This window comes from Haliotis cracherodii, unplaced genomic scaffold, assembly GCF_022045235.1.
Source record: "Haliotis cracherodii isolate W230 unplaced genomic scaffold, xgHalCrac1.p SCAF_12, whole genome shotgun sequence".
NCBI classification, from domain to species: Eukaryota; Metazoa; Mollusca; class Gastropoda; order Lepetellida; family Haliotidae; genus Haliotis; species Haliotis cracherodii.
Window position 1 is genome coordinate 20,214,414 of NW_027266267.1, and position 16,003 is coordinate 20,230,416.

At 45.6% G+C, this 16,003-nt stretch overlaps 1 pseudogene; it reads left to right on the top strand.

The window, feature by feature from the left end:
• Positions 1-15,342, top strand: part of LOC139457149 (cubilin-like) — a 35,258-nt pseudogene extending 19,916 nt beyond the window's left edge.
• The last annotated feature ends 661 nt before the right edge of the window (positions 15,343-16,003 follow it).

Below are 16,003 nucleotides of genomic sequence, written 5' to 3' on the forward strand. Positions count from 1 at the left end.
AAACGCACCTGTTGCTCATGTTCTTTTTTTGTGGTAAATCTCGTGCGTGTCATGCTGATGAGACGGACCACTACGTTGAACGGGGTAACATGTGAAAGTTGACATTTATTCGTTGTGGGACGAAGACGTCCTCAGAGCTCCAGTCAGGAGATTGCCTTTGCTAATACTAGAATTAACTTCCATTATCCACTTTATAACAGAAAGTGGTCAATTATTCACTTTTGATGAATATATAGAAACATTACATTTTGGGGCGATTTGGTTAGTGTGGCAATGAAGGTTTGTGTTTCTGTCTTCTGTTTCTGTTTAATTAAAATGCCCGACATGATATTTTTGACTTGTTGTTTATTTAACGGGGAATAACGTGCCTCATTCCCAGTCAGTGTGTCATGTTTATACAGGAGCTGATTAGAGGCTGTGACTAGTGTCAGTGTGTCATGTTTATACAGGAGCTGATTAGAGGCTGTGACTAGTGTCAGTGTGTCATGTTTATACAGGAGCTGATTAGAGGCTAAGACTAGTGTCAGTGTGTCATGTTTATACAGGAGCTGACACTGGCGGCAAGATGCTAGATCGAATTTGTGGGAGACGTGCTCCTACCCTGGTGAAGACGGAGCCCGAGGGGTCAGCTTACCTGTACTTCACTGCTGACAGTGCAAGGGTGGGCCGGGGATTTGCTCTCAGATACTGGGAGGTGCTGGAAGGTAAGGTAGTCTTCACGTGACTGGTAACATGAATTATACATGACGATAGTCACCAAATGATATCAAATAACTTTTCACTCATTGTCTACCATTGGGTTTCAGGGCCAGAATAGGTCCCCATTCAATAATGGGATTAGTCATGTTTCTAACGTGCCTACCCTTGGGATTCAAGGTCAGAATAGACCACCAGTACATCATGTATGTCTGAAGAGGTGCTTGTGGCCATGCTCTCTGACTTGACCATGTACTCAGATGTCTTGGGGCGCTGTTCTTGCCTTCATTTTACAGGCCGTTCCTTTATTTCACGGCCGTTGTGATAAACCTGGACTATTGCGGACTGAGGTTTTAAACAACATTAATTCTCACTCATGGTGTGTCTTGGTGTAAACAGGGAATCGTAGTGTGAACTACCCCCAATGTGTACCCGGCGGTGTGCAGAGGGTGGAGATAGGTGCCACACCCCAACGGCTGGATCTACCCGACTACACTGCCTGGTGAGTTATGGAGTACAGGCTGACGTATCGTTTACATTACGTGGTGAGTTATGGAGGTCAAGGCTGACGTGGCGTCTACATTGCGTGTTGAGTATTGGAGGTCAAGGCAGACGTTGCGTCTACATTGCGTGGTGAGTTATGGAGGTCAAGGCTGACGTATCGTCTACATTGCAAGGTGAGTTATGGAGGGCAAGGCTGGCGTGTCGTCTAGACTGCCTGGTGATTATACGAGGTCAAGGCAGACGTGGCGGCTACATTGCGTGGTGAGTTATGGAGGTCACGGCTGACGTGGTGTCTACATTGCGTGGTGAGTTATGGAGGTCAAGGCTGACGTGGCGTCTACATTGCGTGGTGAGTTATGGAGGTCAAGGCTGATGTGGTGTCTACATTGCGTGGTGAGTTATGGAGGTCAAGGCAGACGTGGCGTCTACATTGCCGGGTCAGTTGTTGACCTTTAGGTTTTGTTGCGTGTGATTTGCATGATATTGATATTGATATTAAAGTCAAAGAATGGCAAAGGGTCTCAAATATGTGTTTGTAAAAGGCTTATCAAATCGGGATCGGAGAGCTAACATGGCGTGTCACTACCTGTGGATGTTGTGTTTGTTTCAGGGGCTCGACATGCGACTTCCTGCTTGAGACAGACACAGACCACGTGCTACTGCTGAGACCAGTGTCGGGCACTTTGGCTGTAGACATTGACTGTATAACAGACCATATCACGGCATACGATGGTGAGCATTTAGGTGGGGCAAGAGGTGTTGATGTGTTGTAGTGATGGTGGTGGTTGTGTTAGTGGTGGTGATGGTGATGGGGATGGTTGTGTTAGTTGTGGTGATGGGGGTGGTTGCGTTAGTGGTGGTGATGGGGGCGGTTGTGGTTGTGGTAGTGATGGGGGTGGTGATGGTGATGGTGACGGGGCTGGTTGTGTTAGTGGTGGTGATGGTGATGGGGATGGTTGTGTTAGTGGTGGTGATGGGGGTGGTTGCGTAAGTGGTGGTGATGGGGGCGGCTGTGTTGGTGGTGATGGGGGCGGTTGTGGTTGTGTTAGTGGTGGTGATGGGGGCGGTTGTGTTAGTGGTGGTGATGGATTGGTTGTGTTAGTTGTGGTGATGGGGGTGGTTGTGTTTGTGGTGGTGATAGGGGCGGTTGTGTTAGTGGTAGTGATGGTGATGGTGACGGGGTGGTTGTGTTAGTGGTGGTGATTGTGATGGGGATGGTTGTGTTAGTGGTGGTGATGGGGGCGGCTGTGGTTGTGGTAGTGATGGTGATGGTGATGGTGATGGTGACGGGGGTGGTTGTGTTAGTGGTGGTGATAGGGATGGTTGTGTTAGTGTTGGTGATAGGGGTGGTTATTGTTGTGTTAGTGGTGGGGATTGGGGTGGTTGTGTTGGGGTGGTGATTGGGGTGGTTGCGTTAGTGGTGGTGACACGGGTGGTTGTGTTAGTGGTGGTGATGGGGGTGCTTGTGGTTGTGTTAGTAGTGGTGATGGGGTGGTTGTTTTGGGGTGGTGATTGGGGTAGTTGTGTTAGTGGTAGTGATGGGGGTGCTTGTGGTTGTGTTAGTAGTGGTGTTAGTAGTGGTGATGGGGGTGGTTGTGTTGGGGTGGTGATTGGGGTGGTTGCGTTAGTGGTGGTGACAGGGGTGGTTGTGTTAGTTGTGGTGATGGGGGTGCTTGTGGTTGTGTTAGTAGTGGTGATGGGGTGGTTGTTTTGGGGTGGTGATTGGGGTAGTTGTGTTAGTGGTAGTGATGGGGGTGCTTGTGGTTGTGTTAGTAGTGGTGATGGGGGTGGTTGTGTTGGGGTGGTGATTGGGGTGGTTGCGTTAGTGGTGGTGACAGGGGTGGTTGTGTTAGTTGTGGTGATGGGGGTGCTTGTGGTTGTGTTAGTAGTGGTGATGGGGTGGTTGTTTTGGGGTGGTGATTGGGGTAGTTGTGTTAGTGGTAGTGATAGGGGTGGTTGTGGTAGTGCTGGTGATGGGGGTGGTTGTGTTGGGGTGGTGATGGGGGTGGTTGTGTTGGGGTAGTGGTGATTGTTCTGTTTTGTAGTGGTGATTATGGGGATGGTGGTTGTGTTGTTGGTGATGGTGAGGGGTGGTGATGGGGGTGGTGTGTTGTTGTGTTGATGATGATGTTGGTGGTGTTAGTGGTGGTTGTGAAGTAGATTGTGGTGACAAGTGATGATGATGGTGGTGGTGGTGATGATGGTGGTGATGGTAGTTTTGTTGTTGTTATTGTTGTTGGGGATGTTGGTGGTGTACGAATTAGTGAGGAGGATGGATTTTAAATAACCCTTTCACAACACAGAAACACAACACAAGTCTATATCCATCATTACAATTCCTCCTGTCTAGAATATACTTAATCCAAGATTCATACGCGAATTATAACTATGGGCCCAATGCATATGAACCAAGAAAAGGCATACTGCATACCCAAGATATATATTTTCCGTATACTGCATGACAGATTAACAACAGTAAATGCCAGAATCAGGTTCCTTAACCTCTTTTGACTAGTATATAACTAAAGTAACTGTCAAAGCGGCTATAACTAAAGCAAGTATTGTTTCTCGGACCTGTTGAGCACGTGGAACAGATACGTAGTTATGATTTAAATATCAGAGTTTCTTCGTTCCCACATCTGCCTTTTCCAGCATACCTGGTGTTCCACGTGGTGGTGATATGGCAGTGGACGTGTGTATGTTCCCGTGCTGTCTTATTGCAGGATCATCAACTGATGGCGCCCCTATAAGGTTGTGGTGTACGGAGACGGGCTTCACCGCCGTGTACAGCTCTGGCAGCTCGCTGTTCCTTCAGACCAGACTCACAAAAAGAGTGGGCACCCGTAGTCCATCACAGCTAGGTCTCATGGTCTACAGACAGCCACGAGCATCAGGTAAGGGGAATACTCCCTGGAGACAAATCTTAAGACATAAGATACACGCAGACTTGGACAATGAAACTTCAATGATCTTACAAATGATCTATCTAAACGTGATCACACACACACACACACACACACACACACACACACACACACACACACACACACACACACACACACACACACACACACACACACACACACACTCCTCTCTCCCCCTCTCTCTCTTCTCTCTCTGCTCTCTCCCTCTCTCTCTTTCTCTCTCCTCTCTCTCTCCCCTCTCTCTCCCTTCTCTCTCTCCTCACTCTCTCCTCTCTCTCTCTCCCCTCTGTCTCTCCTCTCTCTCCCTGGAGACAAATCTTAAGACATAAGATACACGCAAACTTGGATAATGAAACTTCAATGATCTTACAAATGATCTATCTAAACGTGATCACACACACACACACACACACTCCTCTCTCTCCTCTCTCTCTCGGGGGGCACGGGTGGCCCAGTCGTCTAAGGCGCCGCAATTCGCTGTGCAGAGTTGCGTCCCTTGGGCACGCCAGAAACCTATGATTGTGGGTTCGAATCCCGGTTCGCCCCGATTATGTTTCTAGGTTTGTCAGCACCATACCCGTGCTCGTGGGTTTCACTGAAGTGATAAACGTCTGAGACCTGCATCACTTCGGGCTTTCCTCCCACATTAAGCTGACACGCCGCGATATAACTGGAATACTGTTAAAAGCGGCGTTAAACCAAACTCACTCACTCCTCTCTCTCTCCTCTCCCTCCTCTCTCTCCCCTCTCTCTCTCCCCTCTCTCTTTCTATCTCCCTCTCTCATTCTGTCCTCTCTCTCCCCTCTCTCTCTCTCTCCCTTCTCTATCTATCCTCTGTCGCCTCTCTCTCCCCTCACTCTCCCCTCTCTCTCCTCTCTCTCCCTCCCCCTTCTCTCTCTCTCCTCTCTCTTTCTCTCTCTCTCTCTCACTCACTCACTCTCTCTCTCTCTCTCCATTCCCCTACACACTGAGACTCAGTCTTTCACCCTCATCGTTACAGGTGACTGCGATAGCAGTGCTTTCCCGACTGTCCAGATACCCTTCAGCCCTGTCTACATGTGGGTACCGTTCTCCTACGGACTGGAGTGAGTAGACGCGGAACAGTTATTAGTGCATCACATCATGTAACAGTAATATGTAGGTGAAGGCGGCCAAATGAAATTTATAATTACCTCTTAGAAAAAGGATGAGGTTGTAACGTTTAGAGAGGTTTAGGGAACATCATTTACTGATTTCATTGGTAATACTATAATTTATTGACAATGTAATTTTATTGATAAGTAAGGTATAAGGCTCGACACCAAGGTACTTACATACTATGTTCTGAATGTTCCAGCATGTCCTTAAACCCAACTCACTTACTCACTCGATCCGTGAAGATTCCGGGGTAGAATAGATCTTCAGCAACCTATACTTGCCGTAAGAGGTGACTCTGCTTGTCGTAAAAGGCGACTAACAGGATCGGGTGGTCAGGCTCGCTGACTTGGTTGATGCATGTCATCGATCCGAAAATTGCGTGGATCGATGCTCATGATATTATTCACTGGATTGTCTGGTCCAGACCTTAGTATTTACAGACCGCCGTCATATAGCTTGAATATTGCTGAATGCAGCGTTAAACAACAAACAAACAAACAAACACTTACTCACTCATCAATCGCATGCTGCCGGACCTACCTGCCCATATCTTGAATCCTTTACAGTGGTCAACCCTGCCCTGTGTCCGCCGCAGTCCGGTCACTTGGGCAAGCCAGCAGCCTGGTCATCACTGTCCTGGCGTCCACATCAGTAACAGCCGTCAACTGCGGCTCCAACTACATACAAGTGTCTTCATGTAAGGAGGGCTCTTGTTGTACTTGCAATGAAGTTGTACGCGTTTCTATCGCTTTATAAGTTCATCTTAGGAACACGCCCTTAGGAATCAGGTGGTCAGGCTCGCTGACTTGGTTGATGCATGTCATCGTATTCCAATTGCGTGAATGGATGCTCATCATGTCAATCACTGGATTGTATGGTCCATACTTGACTATTTCTAAACCGCTGTCACATAGCTGTAATATTGCTTAATAAACAAACAAACAATACTGAGGAATAGGTACACCGTATTTCCTCTAACAGGGGCCCTGGAGATAAATTTGGCCGCTACCAGATACGGCAGCTTATATAGGCCCGGCATTAAGGATTTTAAAGAACTAATTATTAAAATCGAATTATCATTTCAATGTTAAATAGTATGTACCAGGTGCTTATTTGGATTTAAGCTGCGTCATAGCCGGGTCGTATCAGACGACATGGATGTTGGCAGGTAACAGGCGGGTTACCGTATAGTCATCACCACTTTTATGTGCGCTTCAGCTTATTGTTGATCGTTGTTGTGTGTGTGTGTGTTAGTATGTGTGTTAGTGTGTGTGTGTGCGCGTGCGTGTGTGTGTCAGTGTGTTAGTGTGTGTGTGTGTGTGTGTTAGTGTGTGTGTAAGTGTTAGTGTGTTAGTGTTAGTGTGTGTGTTTGTGTTTTTGTGTGTGTGTGCGTGCGTGCGTGCGTGCGGGCGTGCGGGCGTGCTAGCCCAGAGAGTTACCATGTCGCAGTTTAACATGGAAACTCCACTCAGACACAGTATACTCATTCCGACCCGACCAGTACTTGTTAAGACTTAACCCCGAGCGCTCGGCAGGGTAACAACAGAGAGAGAGTTTTTTACAGTATTCCAGTTATATCACGACGTGTCAGCATACTGTGGGAGGAATGCCTGAGGTGATGCAGGTCTCAGTCGTTTACCACTTTACAAGTGAAACCCACGAGCACGGGTATGGTGCTGACAACCCTAGAACCATAATTCGAATCGAACCCACGATCAAAGGTTTGCTGCTTGCTTAAGGGAATCAACTTTGCACGGCGAATTGCAATGCCTTAGACGGCTGTGCAGTCTGTGCTGGATGGGTATGTTTCAATAAGGTAAGTGTGCATCGATGCAGCCCTAGCAACGTGGTGGCCTAGTCACTGCCGCTTGACAGTTCGTCCTTTATAGTTCGTGTACCGGATTCGACATGACGGTGACCTTGCCCTTCAGGACAGTTCACGGGTGGCCCAGTCGTCTAAGGCGCCGCGATTCGCTGTGCAGAGTTGCGTCCCTTGGGCACGCCAGAAACCTATGATTGTGGGTTCGAATCCCGGTTCGCCCCGATTATGTTTCTAGGTTTGTCAGGACCATACCCGTGCTCGTGGGTTTCACCGAAGTGGTAAACGTCTAAGACCTGCATCACTTCGGGCTTTCCTCCCACATTAAGCTGACACGCCGTGATATGACTGGAATACTGTTAAAAGTGGCGTTAAACCCAACTCACTCACTCACATGCTGCGATGTGGCGGTTCATCTCGGATTTAAAGGAGCTAGGCTTTTGCAAGTTGGACACCGTGACGTACAGGTCCCCATTAAACCACACTCACTCACTCACTTACTCACGCAGATGCTGACACAATGGAGTTCCTGCATCAGCCCAAGTGCTCGGACGAGGGACGGCCGTACTACCGACCTGAAGAGACAGAGCTGGTCATTGGTCAAGCTGTGGCCGGAAGTGGGGTCAGATACCTGGTGGAGGTCAAGGCAGAAGGTCTGTTTAATACTTCCGGGCAAGTCATGATAAAACCCCATAGTCTTTCAGTTGATCTTGAAAGTATTCGTCGGGAATTCTCCAACACTAACTTCGCTGTTCTGTTCACAAATGGCGCCATATTTGATACGTTGAACGGATGCGCGCACAAACTGAAGTGGAATGTTAAAATACAATGTTCAATGTATCTGTTATCTTGCATAATTCTGCAGGGCCCGGTTACACAAAGCGATTTTAGCGCTATTATTTCAGTCGAAGAGCTGTGCTCCCTTTGTGCAAGGGGCTTGCAATAGCTCAACTTTAAATGTTGTTGGTTTAAAGTAGCCATGGCAAAGTCAGATTCTAGACTTATGACTATATTTCCTTATTACCTGCAGGTTACATGTGCCCCACACGGTCTCGTTACAGGCCGCAAAAATACCGATGTAGCACATATGTTACAGGGTCAGCTGTAACACTACTGCTCTCGTTAAAGGGGGTCCCAAATATCCACCCTGCCACACACACATTGATTGTCCTGTGATGGGATTCGAACATCAGACCTTCACCTTGTCCATATGACTAAAGCGGTTAACCCCGTCAGCAAGCCTACACAGTGGGATGTCACACATACACTGATAGTGATTTAATTTAAATGTTACCAGTTAAGTTGATGGATTTTCGAATGACTTTTGTTTGAAGTACATTTCTAAGTCTTCGACACTCAAAATTCTGAATGTTGTGATTCACACGTTAACATTTCACTGTTTAACATTTCGCTATTGAGGCTTATAAGGGAAGTGATTCTCGGGCCTCGAGGCGTCACTCAAAATCCGGCCAATAAAAATAAATAAAATTCAAATTTCCCGCGGACCCTATGTTGTCCGTATCAGCTGTAACACTACTGCTCTCGTTAAAAAGAGTCAGATGTAACACTGTTCTCGCTACAGGATACAGATGTAAGAAGGAGACGAAGGATATCGTGGTATCAGTACAGCCCGACCTCCTCAGCATGGACCTCCCTGTCTTCCACGGAGAAAGGTACACGCCCAATACTGCTTCTCTAATACTGGAGACGTCATAAGCGCAACACACATGCCCTTGGTCTAGAAATATTTAAGCAACGGCACAAATGCCTGTGTTAATAGTGAGTGAGTATGGTTTTACGCCGCTTTTAGTAATATTCCAGATGTCGTTTAACCAGACAAGCGTCTATTTCAGTTCCACCCAGTGTACATTCCGCCTGCGGGCGACTGGAGCGGACGATCTGATCAAGTTAACGTTCAAGGACAGTAACCTGGTCCGAGGGGCGGGTGTACCGTGCAGTGGCGACTACTTCGTGGTGTTTGACGGTTAGTGGGCTGCAACATGGTCTTATGCAGACACAAAACAAACTATTTATAAGAATATTGATATTTTAAGTTTGTGTATACAGTACAGGGACGAGGTGGGGTGACTTAGTGAGTGAGTGAGTTGTGTTTAACGCCGCTTTGAACAGTATTCCAGTCATATCGAGGCGTGTCAGCTTAATGTGGGAGGAAAGCCCGAAGTGATGCAGGTCTTAGACGTTTACCACTTCGGTGAAACCCACGAGCACGGGTATGGTCCTGACAAACCTAGAAACATAATCGGAGCGAACCGGGATTCGAACCCACAGTCAGAGGTTTCTGGCGTGCCCAAGGGACGCAACTCTGCACAGCGAATTGCGGCGTCTTAGACGACTGGGCCATCCATGCCCCCGAAACGGACTTAACATCGCGTTCAAGATTAGTTAACGTATATAGAGACGTGCATGCACGTGTGTGTGTGAGTGTCTGATTGAACTCGTTCGGGCTTATACAGACACAGAATACTGACTCATAGCCGACAAGTCCTTGTTTTATCCCCTTATCTCCGAGAGCCAGGCAGGGTAACAACAAGTTCCATAATTTAATGTCTTTTTGGTGTGACGCGGCCAGTGGATTAATATAAAGATATAACTTGCATTGATAATGTAAGTAAGAATAGAACTTAAAAACGGCAACAACAACAAAAACAAACAAACAAATAACTGTTTTGAGGTTTCTAAGATTCATGAACCGTTTGTTCCGCGTGTGTTTTTTGACATATGTTTTCGAGGTGGTTCTTCCAACACACAGGGTACAACCGGTCCTCGCCCCGACTGGGGGAGTACTGTGGACAGCGCCTCACTCGGCAGCCGGTCTTCACAAGTACATCCCCCTACCTCTTTGTGGAGCTCATCACAGCAACAGCCGGGCACTTCGTTCACGTGCAGTGGGAATACTCCGCATTAGAAGGTACAGCACCCGAACCGTCACCTTACCGTTGAAAGTAAATACATAATCTGTGAATACATAAAACAGAAAACGAAAGGCAACCATTATGTTGGCTAGAAGAGGTATACAGTAAACTACGGTTATAACGAACACGCTTATAACGAACTGACGGATATAACGAACTTACTTTTTAGTCCCGACTATTTGCTGTAGTTATGCTGTATACATGCTTATAACGAACTACGGTTATAACGAACTAAAAATAGTAGTCCCTTTGAGTTCGTTATAACCGTAGTTTACTGTATTTTCTATCAGTATTACCATTTAGTATTTAGTATTTTGTTTGTAGTGAATTAAGGGTGGAGTCGATATAAAAACGATAATTTATGTTTGACCCACCTTCCTTTTTTAAAGTCGCCTTAAGGTAACACGTGACATGTTTTCATTGTAACGCGTTCCTCAAGTAACGTTAGACCAACACTTAAAAGGGGGCGGTCGGGTAGCCTAGTGGTTGCTCGTCACGCCGGAGACCCGGGTTCGATTCCCGACATGGGTACAATGTGTGAAGCCCATTTCTGGTGTCCCCGGCCGTGATATTGCTGGAATATTGCTAAAAGCGGCGTAAAACCATACTCACTCACTCACCCAGTCATAAGTCTGACATCTTTTTTCAGATAACAGGTGCTTCGGGACTATGGAGCTAGAATCCTCGGAGAGGGACCAATTCATAGAATCGCCGGGTTATCCGAGCTCCTATGCAAGGTATGTGCTTTCGCTTCAGTGTTGGGGAACGGTCGGGTGGCCTACTTCATAAATGATTGGCTCGTCACCCCGAAGACCTGGGTACAGTGTTGTTTGGTTGGTTGGTTTGTTGTTTAACGCCGCACTCAGCAATATTCCAGCTATATGACGGCGGTCTGTAAATAATCGAGTCTGGACCAGACAATCCAGTGATCACGAGCATCGATCCACGCAATTGGGATTGATGACATGTATCAACCAAGTCAGCGAGCCTGACCGCCTGATCCCCTTAGTCGCCTTTTACGACAAGAATAGTCACCTTTTACGGCAAGCATGGGTTGCTGAAGACCTATTCTACCCCGGATCTTCACGGGTAAGGGTACACTGACTCTAGGTGTAAAACCATACCCTGTAACACATCAGTTTGTTGCTAACTAGTTAAGACTAATCGTTTTCAGATAACTACCATGGCTAAAATTTTGTCAGCGTCAAGAGACACATATATAATCTCACGATGATTCACAATGCATATGTAGCGGCCATAAACTTCCGACTCCCGTGAGGTGGTTCGAATCACTGACCTTCTGATCCGAGGTAGAACGCCTTGTCCACATAACCAAAGAGGTTAACACCGCCAGCAAGCTGAGAGGGTAAGGGTGTCACATGTAGGTTAACTCCACGCCCTGCTACATTCTCCCCGTCAACAGGAGGTGCGTTCCGGCTGCATAGCGGGGCACAGAGACTTGTTTTGCTCAGTTTGAAAGAGCTCAACACTCTTGGCGCCAATGAAGCGGCCATACAATGCACGTGTCCTGCGATGGCATTCGAACAACAGACCTTCACCTTGTCCATATGACTGAAGCGGTTAGCCCCGTCAGCAAGCCTACACAGTGGGGTGTTTCCACTCCTGCCACACATACATTGATAGTGATTTAATTTTGATGTGTTTGTTAAAAGTTAAATTGATGGATTTTCGAATGACTTTTGTTTGAAGTACATTTTAAAGTCTTCAACACTCAAAATTCTGAATGTTGTGATTCACACGTTAACATTTCACTATTTAACATTTTAGTTTTTATCATTTCACTATTTAACATTTCATTATTTGACATTTCAGTATTTATCATTTCACTATTCATAATTTCACTATTTAACATTTCAGTAGTTATCATTTCACTATTTAACATTTCATTATTTGACATTTCAGTATTTATCATTTCACTATTTATAATTTCACTATTTAACATTTCACTATTGTTTTAAGTTAATAAGGAAACTGTCGGGCATGGAGGCGTCACCAAAATTCCTGCCAATAAAAACTTATTCCAATTTTCCCCGGATCATCTGTGGTCACTGACACTGTATCAAATAGCCGATATAAATGTGTACTCAGTTTAATTCTATTATTGGTTCCTCCCACATTATTTTTGTTTTCAATAATAAACTTAAAAACGTCCTACCGATCTCTCCACTTTTGAGAAAATCGTTCCCTAGAAACATTTAATTTTCTTACGCAGCTTGTGAATCATATCAAGCTGAGTCTACGTACGGCAGTAAGGCTGACATTGTCGCGGGGCTGCGTCCCCCGGGATCCGTTCATCTGGGCTTCGACACCCATATTCACCCTGATTATATCATTGATTGATCAGCATCCTCCCTGCAGTGAAGAGTGAGTGAGTGAGTTTGGTTTAACGCCGCTTTTAACAGTATTCCAGTTTTATCACGGCGTGTCAGCTTAATGTTGGAGGAAAGCCCGAAGTGATGCTGGTCTCCAACGTTTACCACTTCGGTGAAACCCACGAGCACGGCTATGGTGCTGACAAAACTAGAAACATAATCGGAGCGAACCGGGATTCGAACCCACAATCATTGGTTTCTGGCGTGCTAAAGGGACGCAACTCTGCACAGCGTGCAGTGAAGAGTTTTACGAAGATGTTCATCTACCACATCACCTTCCTCCCACGACAAGCGCTCAAGCATCTCTCAGTGTCCTGATATTTGACCCCCAGGGACCTGAGCTGCCTGTACCTTGTCACCTCCCCGGGGGATCACGCCGTCAGAGTGGACCTGCTCGACCCCTCCCTCCCTGCTGACTGCTCCGACAACATCACCGTGTTTGACGGTAAGAGTGTTCCCACACCTGCATTCCTGTAATAGTATGAGATGAGACTTAACATCAACACTCTGAATATTGTTAATTATATTCAGGGGGGCAAAAGCGACCACTGATGTTATGCTAAAATGTTATTATTTACAGTTATTATTACAGTTTTATGAATTTGCCGTCAAGTTGTGGCCCAGTGACCATATGGAAACCTGGAAAATGATCTGACACCAAATATTACCAAACGCGGACTAATCTCACTCACTCACTCACTCGCCCATGAAAGAATGGTTCTAAAACAGCAAGAACTTGGTCGTAGCTCACGAAATCGTCGACAGTAAGGACAGTTAAATACATGATCGTGTTCTCATGCGTCTTGTCTTGGAGATAATGGATGCAATTTTGTTATTCTTTAGATCTTTAGATGAATTTAACTGTTCTACTGTTCCAAGTCACTCACTCACATTCGGCGATAAACTAAACTTACCTACTGATAACTCCCACACGAATCTGACGCGCGGTGATAAAACTGAAATACGGTTCAAAGCAGTGTTTAATCAAACTCACTCACTCACTGACTTCTCCCACATCAAGCTGACACGCTGTGATATAACAGAAATACTGTTCAAAGCGGTGTTAAACCCAATTAACTCTGTCGTGTGTTGACCTGTCTCATAGGTAACAGCACGACAAGCCCTGTGTTGGGGACCTGGTGCGCCTCCAGTAACAACACCAGCCTCACCAGCTCCCACTCGGCGGTACTGCTCCAGTTCACATCCAGCTCTCACTCCGGGTCCAGCAGGTTCAGGGTCAGATACCTAGACGACGTACCTAAGTGTAAGTTGTGATGGTCAGATACCTAGACGACGTACCTAAGTGTAAGTTGTGATGGTCAGATACCTAGACGACGTACCTAAGTGTAAGTTGTGATGGTCAGATACCTAGACGACGTACCCAAGTGTAAGTTGTGATGGTCAGATACCTAGACGACGTACCTAAGTGTAAGTTGTGATGGTCAGATACGTAGACGACGTACCCAAGTGTAAGTTGTGATGGTCAGATACCTAGACGACGTACCCAAGTGTAAGTTGTGATGGTCAGATACCTAGACGACGTACCTAAGTGAAAGTTGTGATGGTCAGATACCTAGACGACGTACCTAAGTGTAAGTTGTGATGGTCAGATACCTAGACGACGTACCTAAGTGTAAGTTGTGATGGTCAGATACCTAGACGACGTACCTAAGTGTAAGTTGTGATGGTCAGATACCTAGACGACGTACCTAAGTGTAAGTTGTGATGGTCTGATATGTTAAGGTACCTAAGTGTAAGTTGTGATGGTCTAATATATTGAGCTAAGTGTAAGTTGTGATGATCTAATATATTGAGCTAAGTGTAAGTTCTGATGGTCTGATATATTGAGCTAAGTGTAAATTGTGATGGTCTGATATATTGAGCTAAGTGTGAGTTTTGATGGTCTGATATATTGAGCTAAGTGTAAGTTGTGATGGTCTTATATGTTGAGGTGCCTTAGTGTAGGATGTGATGGATAAATAAATGGACGTACTCGAGTGTGTACAGTTTTGTGGTAAATTACGCCGACGACTATCTCAGTGGTAACATGTCAAGATCAGGTACGTGTAAGACACATGCAACATACATCGTCAGACATATGCAACTTCACAAAGAGAACTATAATATCTGTTGTTTATTTATTTTATTGCAGCTGGGTCCCCATATCTTACTTCTCACATGGGGTAAATGTTCAAGAACTGTCCTAGTTGTGTCCTAACCTCTTACAGTTTACACAGGGTATTTGGTGTTGTTGTTGGGTCTCAGCCTTTTACAGTTTACACAGGGTATTTGGTGTTGTTGTTGGGTCTCAGCCTCTTACAGTTTACACAGGGTATTTGGTGTTGTTATTTGGTCTCAGCCTCTTACAGTTTACACAGGGTATTTCGTGTTGTTGTTGGGTCTCAGCCTCTTACAGTTTACACAGGGTATTTGGTGTTGTTGTTGGGTATCGCCTCTTACAGTTAACACAGGGTATTTGGTGTTGTTGTTGGGTATCGCCTCTTACAGTTAACACAGGGTATTTGGTGTTGTTGTTGGGTATCGCCTCTTACAGTTTACACAGGGTATTTGGTGTTGTTGTTGGGTCTCAGCCTCTTACAGTTTACACAGGGTATTTCGTGTTGTTGTTGGGTCTCAGCCTCTTACAGTTTACACAGGGTATTTCGTGTAAAAGTTGGGTCTCCACATCTCACTTTTTTTACAGGGTATTTCTTGTTGTACTTGGACCTCATTATACTTTTGTGCACATTCTACTTCGTGTTGCAGTTGCTTCCCCCGAGGATCCGCGCGTGCTCCCCGCTATAGCGGCAGTGGTGGGACTCGCCAACAGCGTGGGACTGGTGTTCCTGGTGTCGGCTGCCTGCTGCTATTGGAGGAACAGGACCCAGAAGGGCGACATGGCGATCGAGGAACACCTGGATTTGCCAGAGGAATAGACGAAGGGAGGTCTATGTCTAGAATCACGACCTCGACTTAGATACAAGTCCAATATTATTTTTAAGAAGCTTTGCAATATGTTCGACAATCTTTGACTATCTGACTATAATAAGCATGGATGTTTAATCCCAGTAAGGCACGCGTCCAACCCAGGAAGGGCAACATGTTGATGTCTACACTCATAGGGGACTTTATCAGGAAAGAAAAAAACTTTATGTAAGTCGACATGAAGTTATTTCTCCTGCTTAAGACAATGTTGCAAAAACAATGCAATAACTGAACTGAACTTTTGCTTTTGGTTGTCTTCATCTGATGATTTGGTCATTAGCAAACACAACATATTTTCTTTTTTCGGTTTAGGAGGATATACTTCAACTGTATTAATGATATTGTTATGCTCAAATATGTTTCATCAATTGTTTTTAAACATAGTATGCTCAAATATGTTTCATAACTCCTTTATAAATGTAACTTTGTATAAATGACTGAATTAATAATATATTAACTTGGTCTCGTCGCTATATGGCTGGAATAATGCCGATGCGACGTTAAATTTTTAACTCACTCACTCACTCACTCACTTAGAATAGTGTGAGTTAGTTTGGTTTAACGCCGCTTTTAACATTATTTCAGTTATATCACGGCGTGTCAGCTTAATGT